The sequence below is a fragment of the Squalius cephalus genome (genome assembly GCF_949319135.1).
Source record: "Squalius cephalus genome assembly, chromosome: 1".
Classification (NCBI taxonomy): Eukaryota; Metazoa; Chordata; class Actinopteri; order Cypriniformes; family Leuciscidae; genus Squalius; species Squalius cephalus.
Window position 1 is genome coordinate 68,657,822 of NC_137122.1, and position 11,197 is coordinate 68,669,018.

The 11,197-nt window shown below is 36.2% G+C and overlaps 1 long non-coding RNA gene across 1 annotated transcript; it reads left to right on the plus strand.

Moving 5' to 3' along the window:
• The first annotated feature begins 2,401 nt into the window (after window positions 1–2,401).
• On the plus strand, window positions 2,402–10,776 carry LOC307169461. Its single transcript, XR_013823142.1, has 3 exons — window positions 2,402–2,532; window positions 10,360–10,404; window positions 10,759–10,776. It is a non-coding gene; the product is annotated as an uncharacterized lncRNA (long non-coding RNA).
• Window positions 10,777–11,197: the final 421 nt, after the last annotated feature.

An 11,197-nucleotide genomic window follows, 5' to 3' on the forward strand; every position in this document is an offset into this window, starting at 1 on the left:
TTACGGCACAGTTAGGCTACCTGGGACTCTGCCCACGTCCACTTACAGCGTGCCATCCGTCACTTTCAGCGGTATGCAAATCAGAGAAGGCGCGGTGGACCTCAATACAGACCTGGCCAGTGGGTGTGGCTCTCTACCCGGGACTTCCGTCTTAGGCTCCCTAGCAAGAAACTCTCCCCTCGTTTCATCGGTCCATTCAAGATTCTCTGTCAAATCACCCCAGTCTCTTTTCGTTTAGCACTTCCAGCCCATTATCGTATCTCACCCACTTTCCATGTGTCTCTTTTCAGACTCACTACGGCTCCCAGGAGAGAGGCGGACAAGGAGGAGATCGCTCCCGCGCAGGCTCCCCCATTGAGGTTGGCGGCACATAGGCGTACCGAGTATGAGGGGTCCTGGATTCCAGACGCCACGGCGGGGTATTACAGTATCTCATCGACTGGGAGGGATACGGCCCTGAGGAACGTTCCTGGGTCAGATCTCAGGATATCTTAGATCCCTCATTGCTCTCTGCATTCCATCGTGACCACCCAGATCGACCCGCACCAAGACCCCGTGGAAGACCCCGTCGTCGGCCAGGCCCTCGCTTCCGGAGCCGCTCGCAGGGGGGGGGGGGCTCTGTCACGGAGCGCTCAGCTACGCCTCCCTCTGGCCTCATCCGTTCCCTCTCTCTGGAATATTAGAACTGCATTTCCCATCACTCCCTCTTGCCATTATCACTCTCCAGCCCAGCCTGGTTTCCCTGATCACACTCATCACCGCCACCTGTTCTCTATCAGCTCCCCTTTATCTGGACTGTCCTTTCCATTGTTCTCTTGCGAAGTCTTGTGTTGCATTGCGGACATTACCGAGCGTTTTCCCTGTATCATTCTCTGTGTTTATCTGGACCTTAGATCTCTGCCTGGACTCTGGACTCTGTGACCCTTTTCTGCCTGCCCCGACCTCAGCCTGTGTTTCACTACGAGTACTGGATATTCCCTTTGATTCTTGCCTGTCTCAGTATATGTCTGCTTACCTGTGTTTCATTGCATGTGTCAATAAAATTCTGCAAATCGATCCAACCGCCTCAGCTTCAGCATTACAAATATAGTATACAAATAAAACTAAACACACATTTCTTTAAAAAAAAAAGAAAGAAAGAAAGAAAGAAAGAAAAGTAATATTTTCCATTACCACGCTGAAACAATTGCTATTGGTTGTTTCACCTTCTTTGATCATGATTGGTTAATATGACTGTCATCTAGGTAACTGGCCAATGACAACCGTGCGCGCCTTTTTACTGGTCAAGTTTGAAAATACGATGACGAGTGACGACGTGTGTGTGCTACTGCTCTGCAAGATTACTCGGTCTTTCCTTATGCCTGTTAAATTATTATTTTGAACTAATTTGCGTTGTGACATGTTCGGAGGAGAACAGAAGCTGATATGTGAACACAGAGGAAGGTCGGTCTGGATGTGTGAGTCCTGCAAACATTTTGGTGATATCAGGTAAGAGAACATTTTTCAGTCTCTATTGTATTACGTAGTTATGTTTTGTGTTCATGTGCTATATCAGTTTAGAAAAAACAGAGATCAATTAATATATATTTAAACGTTTAGGCATTGCATTAAAATAAGTGGAACGTTAATATAGTTCATGGTAGAATATATAATGCAGGTAAACAAATCTTGTGTTAATGGAGTTCATTAACTTCCAAGAAATGTTCTGTGTAACTTAAGTTAACTTTTACACACGGATAACGGACGTACTACAACCTGCAGCTGTGTGTGTGTGTGTGTGTGTGTGTGTGTGTGTGTGTGTGTGTGTGTGCGGGTGTATGTGTACCATTGATTTGATTACAGTAAGATGCTAACGTTAATCGTGATTAGCGTATTAGCACGTTGTTGCCTCTGATGTCAATGTTAGTCAGCTAGTTTAAAACTCAAACACATGAAAACCCTATTGGAAAAAAATATATAACTAAAATATATTTGAAACATTTATTTTATGCTAAGTATACTACAAATGCATTTACATGTTTATGTACTTAATATAAATACCCTGCAATTGTACTTTGGTATCCTAAATTACTTAAAGTCAATAAGAACAACAAATGTTGTACTTAATGCAACTTTAGTTATCTCCAAGTAGTGCTGAGGTTAAGTGTATTTGATTGTGCTAAAGTGGAACTATTGCATTTAATGTATTTATTTATTTATTTATTTTTCTAGGGAAGGAGCATCCGAATGAGCAAAGTGACTGATATAACTGTCATTTATATATAGATATATCTCAAGCACTGGAAGAAGATTTTTTGGGGAGAACAGGCACCCAACAGAGAGACAAATTTTAACCATTGCTTCTAAACCTTACATTGGATTAATATATTATGTAGTTAAAAGTGTTATTCTCATCATCAAAAGTAATTTCATCTGCCAGTGACAAATCTTAGTAACTTTTTATCCTTTTGTCTTTCTTCCTCTAAAGTGACAAAGAAAGGAGAACATGTCACCATAATCAGTCCTTTATTTAGTTCACTGAAGAGCATCAAGGTGTAACCGGGTGGTCAGGAAAAAAAGAAACACACAAGGCAACAGATTAATCTTGTTTGTATAGGGGTTTTATCTGACTGCTGTTTATTTCCTTAAAAGAAGTTACAGCGGTCGGCGGAAACACAGCTGAGCAAAAATAAATAAATAAAAGTCAATAAAATGCAAGAAAATAGGAAGTAAGAAAAACTACTAAATTCGAATTATTACTCAAAAAGTTACACAGTGCAATGACACTGTAGATTTACAGAAATACTACTAATAAAAATGTGATGTTTCACTGGTTCCAATGTAACAAAAAAAACCTAAAAAAAACTTTGATTACCAACAGATGAACACTGGTTGAAAACCAGTACGAAACAAACACATCCAAATAATTTACTTTGGAGTGTACACAACCAAAAAATATCTCTTACTTGATCAGGCTGTATAGACAAAGTCCAAAAGAACACTTAAATAAATCTTTTTCACTTCACCAAAATCCTGAATCCTTATACACAAATGGTCAAAAAAATGAGGTAATGACACAGTAAAGAATACGGTAGTGCTATGGTACAAAGAAGAGATAAAAGAAACACATTAATAAAGTCATCTCATCTTTGCTCTCACCATAACCACCTTTCTCACATGAACACACATTGTTAAATATTAAAACAAGAGTTTTAGTAGCACTGATAACATTTGTACCATTCCAGATACTAACACAAGAATAGAAAAATACTGAACTTACACTGGATATTTCCACTATCACCTGACACGAGGTTCACGTGGATCACACACGATCCGAGCTCATCTACAAAGAATTACACATCAAAAGTTTACACAAACAGGGGCCCGTTCTTCGTACGTTGCTTATTACATCCGAGATCAAATGACACATCCAAGATGATATCATCGTGCGAATCATGATCTGGCTAACTCGGTTCTTCGAACACACTTGCCGGATATGATTAGTATCGCTGGATTGAATTATCTGAGATAACTGCGCGTTCATGCGCTGGTTAAAAGGGGATATGTATCGATAGTAGAAACATTGATCAGCAACGCTGCTATTGGCTGCTCAGCGTGGCCAAAGAGCGCGCTCAGTTTTTCTCCTCAGCAGAGCAAGAACTAATAGTCGAACTTTATTCGGAATTTTAATGTTTAATCAAAACGCCAGGGAACACCTCAAAGTCTGCAAAAGCCAGGAGGAGAGAGGGCAAAAAGTAGCAGACAATTTAAATCCGTTAGAAGTGGCCATGTTAGATGTTTTTATCACTTATTAGCCTATATTTTTGTATTTTAATAATTGCATAATTACTTTGTTCATTGTAATGTCAGAGTCACCATACTAGAACATGGGAACAAATAAAAGTGAAGTACAAAAATATTCTACATAATGGTAATTTTTAGTTAAATTATAGTCTCTTTTATAAAAGGCACTGTTAAATAAATGGTGTTCTGTTTATAAAAGCAACCAAGAAAAAGGCTGAGAAAAAAATAGAAAAGATCTTAGTAGCCTACACTGTAAAATATTTTTTGTTGCATTAAATTAAGGCCGTATAGTCATTTCAACTGTTAAATCTTGAGTAATGATGAATTGCTTTGACTTGTGAAAGTGAAAACTGATAAACTTATGTTAATGTAAAAATATTTTGCCATGAGTTATTGATCAAATTTTTCCCGAGTGTAGTTCATTTTTCCTCTTTTGTGCACTTTTACATAATACACCAACACTTGTATCTGTTCCCAAGAAAGTGGTGGCTGAAATATGTGCAGTAAGTGGACATTTTCTAACTTTCCAAAGGAAAGAAAGTAGCCTATAAGACTTTGTAATGTCCATTTGTTTCCATTGCACTGGACAGTGAATAAACCCTCTCAGATAACTGTCATATGGAGGAACTAGCCTACCTGCAAGTGCATAAATAACTTTACTTCATTTATACTTGTATGCTTTATGGCTGCAATATAAGTTGCAGGATTCCACATCTACAGAAAGGCCTACAGAAGAGTCTGCCCAGACAGAGGACACATAGGCCTACAGGTGGGCAGTGTATAGCCAACTTTTCCTTTTTATTTGTTGCATGAGGCATGTGTCTAATATCTCTTGTTGCAGGCACTTGACCACTGGCTTTTCTTTACAAAGAACAATTGAAATAAAACTCAAGGAACTAAGCATATTTGTCTTTTATTAAACATTTAATGAAAAGTGTTTTTTTTTTTTTTTTTTGCAATGTTGTGTAATATGGCACATGCAGCAATGTCACAGGCCCTGTCAGGTGTGCAACCCTCAGACTTTTCACACACTGAAATCTTCCCTTTAGTTAGCCAAAGTTGTGTGCCCTTGTCCTGGCTAGAGCTGCATTGTAACTGGTTTGGGTCAGGGAATGGGGTCATAAAACACCTGTCTGCAGGAACATGTCATAATCACCTATGAAAAAATGCAGTTCTGTTAGGATCAGCATAAGTGTATGTAATACAGTGAGCTTGATATTTAATTGTGGACTTTCCTTACCACTTTAAAATAATGTACATAAATGTGAATCTCTGAAAATTCTTAAGTCATGCACAGATCCTGGCCATTTTGCTTTCACATTTGTGATATGGAAGATTTTAGTCAACTGCCTTTTTTTATTTGATATAATATTACTAATCTGGAATATTAAGAATCACAATAGTAACTGGGCTGCACATTTACATTGTGAACCCCCTTTCTGTTCACATAATCTCCTTCATTGAGGCCTTGATGGCAGTCTATGGTCTAGCCTATAGTCTATGGTACCAATCACGTTAGTGAAGCATGATCTAATCGGCATGGTCATGATTGTATGATCTTCATAAAAAATTATGATAGCCTAAAAAAAAAAAAAAAAAAAAAAAAAAAACTGCTTTACAACATTGGGTCTTACGGAAGCCCTGAACCGCAAGGTGAGAAAAAAAATAAAGAAAACTTATCTCGTTATTTCGACTTAATAAGTCGTTATTTCGACATAATATCTCGTTATTTCGACATAATATCTCGTTATTTCGACTTAATAAGTCGTTATTTCGACATAATAAGTCGTTATTTCGACATAATAAGTCGTTATTTCGACATAAATATCTCGTTATTTCGACATAAGTCGTTATTTCGACATAATATGTCGTTATTTCGACATAATATCTCGTTATTACGACATAATAAGTCGTTATTTCGACATAATATCTCGTTATTTCGACATAATATCTCGTTATTACGACATAATAAGTCGTTATTTCGACATAATATCTCGTTATTTCGACATAATATCTCGTTATTTCGACATAAATATCTCGTTATTTCGACATAATAAGGGGACATTCTAATATGCATTAAGCTACATTTAGCGTTCTTATAATGAGTTTCTATGGGAGGAAAATGCTTAACGTCAAATTAAACACTTTGCGTTCATATTCTGGACTTATCTGATTTTTGTAGTAGCCTATAGCCTACTTTATTATGATTAATAAATGCACGCACAATTATCCGTGAACTTGATAAATGTTGCAGATATGTTTTAGGCTACTATCCACAAACAAACTGCTTTCAATTATGTGTGCAAAATTCAGAATTCAACGAATGCAGTGCAACAACAACAATAATAGTTAAATTAATATTAGTATTATTAATAATAATAATAATAATAAAGGTCGCAGTAGTGCTAGGCTAAGGCAGTGCAAGCCAAGTTAAGTAAAACAGAGTTTCTTTGCATTCATAGTCTGGACTTATCTGATTTTTTTGTTGTATACTTTATTATGATTTTAGTATCATATTGATTAAGAAATGCACGCACAATTATCCTTGAACTTGATAAATGTTGCAGATATTTTAGGCTACCCATAAACAAATTGCTTTCAAATGTGCAAAATTCAGAATTCAACGAATGTGCAGCGATTTGTACAAATAGAGACATTTTTGTGTATAAAAGACATTTTTGTTTTATTTTGTATTAGTGATTATAATTTGCGCGTCCATTTATTGACGTCTGAGTCGATCTCATTTGAGTGTATTCGGCAATTTGCTTAACGTGGAATTAAACGCGTATATTCTGAGCTCATCAGATTTTGTTGTGCATATACTTTATTACTATGATTATTTACTGTGTTTGGTCTGTTAGTAAATATGTTAAGATTTGTATTCATTTCGATATGCCACTAGAGGGCAGAATAAGACCGGGAATTATAGAATGCATTGTAGTTATGTTGACCTACTGTTTTCATAACACTGGATATTCTACTAATTTACACTTTTCTAAAACGTTGCATATTAATGGCAATTAACTTTGGCAATTACACTAATAATAATAAAAATGATAACAGCCGCAGTAGTGGTATAAGGCAGTGCAAGCCAAGTCAAGTAAAACATAGTTTCTGATCTGCAAAATAGGCTATCTGCGATTGAGTTGTGTAAAGTTAACAAATAAACCAAATCTAGATAAACTATCAAGCTGGCTGAAAGAGCAATACTGACAACAAAACTAGCACAAAACTATGTGTAATTGCCAAATGTTAAACAGTTTGAGAATTCATGAGTAGGCCTACAGTTTATAAACTGAGCGGACGGGATGGGTACTTTTCAATTAACATCTCTACTACATTCATAATCTGGACAACTGTTGGGTACGCACTGCGCAGTGTAACGATATATTGTCTCTGCTAGTGTCTCAAGGACACTTCTCTTCACTTCAAAATCTTTTGTTTATTTGTGATAATCTTAGCACTTTATTATTATTGTCTAACCTGTATTATGACTGATATTTGACGAATTGCCTTGTTCCTTTTTTTGTAAGTTTTGGACAAAAGCGTCATCTAAATATGTAGCCTAAAATGTTATTATTAATATTTGAGTTTATAACTATAAATGAGTTAACTTAAGACAGTAATATGTTTATCATAAAATAGTTTATGAATGCTATATTTGTAAGCAAAAATTATGCAAAAAATGTAGGCCTATTTTATCCAAAACTGTAAAAGCGTTTATAAAAATAAAGCATTGATAAATCATATTATTAAATTATATTATGACAAACATATTACTCTATTACTAAGTGAACTCATTTATAGTTATAAACTCTAATAATAATAATAATAATAATAATTATTATTATTACATTTTAGTCTACATATTTAGAAGACGCTTTTGTCCAAAACGTACAAAAAAGGAACAAAGCAGTTAGACAATAATAATAAAGTCCTAAGATTATAACAAATAACCACAAGATTTTGACGCCCATCATTCATATTAAATCGTCTATTCCAACATATTCCACCATTATTGTGGAGCGCACACTGCATGATAAGTCCAGAATTCCACTGTTGATAGGAAGATGCAAGTGATCTCGCCGGCATGGAGGCGCCGGCGAGATCACTTGCATCTTCCTATCAACAGTGGAATTCTGGACTTATCTGATTTTTATACTAGGCCTAGGCCTATTCTATATTACGATTTTAGTATCATATTGATTAATAAATGCACGCACAATTATCCGTGAACTTGATAAATGTTGCAGATATGTTTTAGGCTACTATCCACAAACAAATTGCTTTCAATTATGTGTGCAAAATTCAGAATTCAACGAATGTGCAGCAATTTGTACAAATAGAGACATTTTTGTGAATAAAATACATTTTTGTTTTATTTTGTATTTACACACACACACACACACAGTAAAATACATTTAAAATTCAAAAGCATATGAATGTTGTTAAATAAGGTTAGATGTTAAAAACATGGTTAATTTAATATTCGGTTTAAAATTTCGACCACACACTGCATTCTCACAATAGCCGTTCTTACAATATCACTATGTGTAATTGCCAAATAAGTTATTTGCCATTAATATGCAACGTTTTAGAAAAGTATAACTTAGTAGAATATCCAGTGTTATGAAAACAGTAGGTCAACATAACTACAATGCATTCTATAATTCCCGGTCTTATTCTGCCCTCTATGGCATATCGAAATGAATACAAACCTTAACATATTTACTAACAGACCAAACACAGTAAATAATCATACTAATAAAGTATATGTACAACAAAATATGATGAGCTCAGAATATACGCGTTTAATTCCACGTTAAGCAAATTGCCGAATACACTCAAATGAGATCGACTCAGACGTCAATAAATGGACGCGCAAATTATAATCACTAATACAAAATAAAACAAAAATGTCTTTTATACACAAAAATGTCTCTATTTGTACAAATTGCTGCACATTCGTTGAATTCTGAATTTTGCACATTTGAAAGCAATTTGTTTATGGGTAGCCTAAAATATCTGCAACATTTATCAAGTTCAAGGATAATTGTGCGTGCATTTCTTAATCAATATGATACTAAAATCATAATAAAGTATACAACAAAAAAATCAGATAAGTCCAGACTATGAACGCAAAGAAACTCTGTTTTACTTGACTTGGCTTGCACTGCCTTAGCCTAGCACTACGGCGACCTTTATTATTATTATTATTATTATTAATAATACTAATATTAATTTAACTATTATTGTTGTTGTTGCACTGCATTCGTTGAATTCTGAATTTTGCACACATAATTGAAAGCAATTTGTTTGTGGATAGTAGCCTAAAACATATCTGCAACATTTATCAAGTTCACGGATAATTGTGCGTGCATTTATTAATCAATATGATACTAAAATCATAATAAAGTAGGCTATATGCTACTACAAAAATCAGATAAGTCCAGAATATGAACGCAAAGCATTTAATTTGACGTTAAGCATTTTCCTCCCATAGAAACTCATTATAAGAACGCTAAATGTAGCTTAATGCATATTAGAATGTCCCCTTATTATGTCGAAATAACGAGATATTTATGTCGAAATAAGAGATATTATGTCGAAATAACGAGATATTATGTCGAAATAACGACTTATTATGTCGTAATAACGAGATATTATGTCGAAATAACGAGATATTATGTCGAAATAACGACTTATTATGTCGTAATAACGAGATATTATGTCGAAATAACGAGATATTATGTCGAAATAACGACTTATTATGTCGTAATAACGAGATATTTATGTCGAAATAACGACTTATTATGTCGAAATAACGACTTATTATGTCGAAATAACGACTTATTAAGTCGAAATAACGAGATATTATGTCGAAATAACGAGATATTATGTCGAAATAACGAGATAAGTTTTCTTTATTTTTTTTCTCACCTTGCGGTTCAGGGCTTCCGTAGGGTCTTAAGTGGCTTGGAAATGCCACAAAAAAAACTAAAACTGTTTTTTAAACATAAAAGCGACAAAAAACGACAATCTCACGAATCACGAGAAAAATATATATCTCAGAAAGAAAGTGCACTAACGCGCTGCGCTGGACTTCCCGTATCAGCTCTGCTTATGAAGCCGGGATCTAATCCTGTTAACATGAATAAGCTGCTCCCGAGCAGGTTTAAGTTTGCGCACATGTTGCTATGACAGCAAGTCCAGGATGAGCGTCGAAGAACCAAACAATCCAAGATCATGCCACATCGCCAACTATCAAATCCAGCTAACTGAGTTAGCGACGTACGAAGAACGGACCCCAGGTCTCTGGTTCCCTCGGATATCAAAGAAAGGTTTTACAGTAATATTTACCCAGAAAGACAGCATCACTTCATAATAAATCTTCCCGATACGAACACAACGACACTGCACTCGGCTGCTACATCACATTATGACGAAATGGCTGTTCTGTTCACGCACATGCAAACAGGAAATCTCGCGAGCAGAGATCGGTGATCTCTTAAAGGGGCCATACCCTGTTTTAACACACATTAAAAATATGCTGTATTTATACCTCTGGCCACAAAGGTAAAGACCCTCAGGCGTGTCATAACAGGATAAATGTGGCTACAGGTAAAATTATTAGATGGTCTGTTTTTGGTGTACCAATTTGCTTTTTTTCAAAGCTACAATTGTGTGATGTGACGTGACATGTATGTGCAAAAACGGCTGCCCACTGCTCCGGGTGTGTGTTCACAGTGTGTGTGTGTGTGTGTGTGTTAGTGAGTATTGAACACACACACACACACACTGAACACACACTCGGAGCAGTGGGCAGCCGTTTTTGCTGCGGCAGGGAGCTATTGGGGACCATTTATTTGTTTATGTTGTCTGAATGTTTAATAATGGCAAATGTTGGTACAATTTATATACGTTTTGTTTAATATTGTTTAAAGGAATGGTACAAATTAAATCTTTCTTTTTAAGGACTTATCAGCCCACTCCCCAGCCAGCAATGACACGTGGGGCCCAGATGGGTTAACTACGGGTTCCATGGGTACTGTGTGGGCATGGGCTTTGGCTGGGTGAAATCAGCGGGTCCCATGTAGGTTTTGTAGTACGAGTCCCACATAGGAAGCCCATATGAGCTGATTACATGGGCCCCATAAGGGACAGGCATGGGCCAAGTGGGCATGGGTTTGATCTGGGAACACATATATGGGTCTTGCATGACATATTTATGGGCCAAGTGGGCATGTGTTTGATCTGGGAACACATATATGGGTCTTGAATGGCATATTTATGGGCCAAGTGGGCATGTGTTTGATCTGGGAACACATATATGGGTCTTGAATGGCATATTTATGGGCCAAGTGGGCATGGGTTTGATCTGGGAACACATATATGGGTCTTGAATGGCATATTT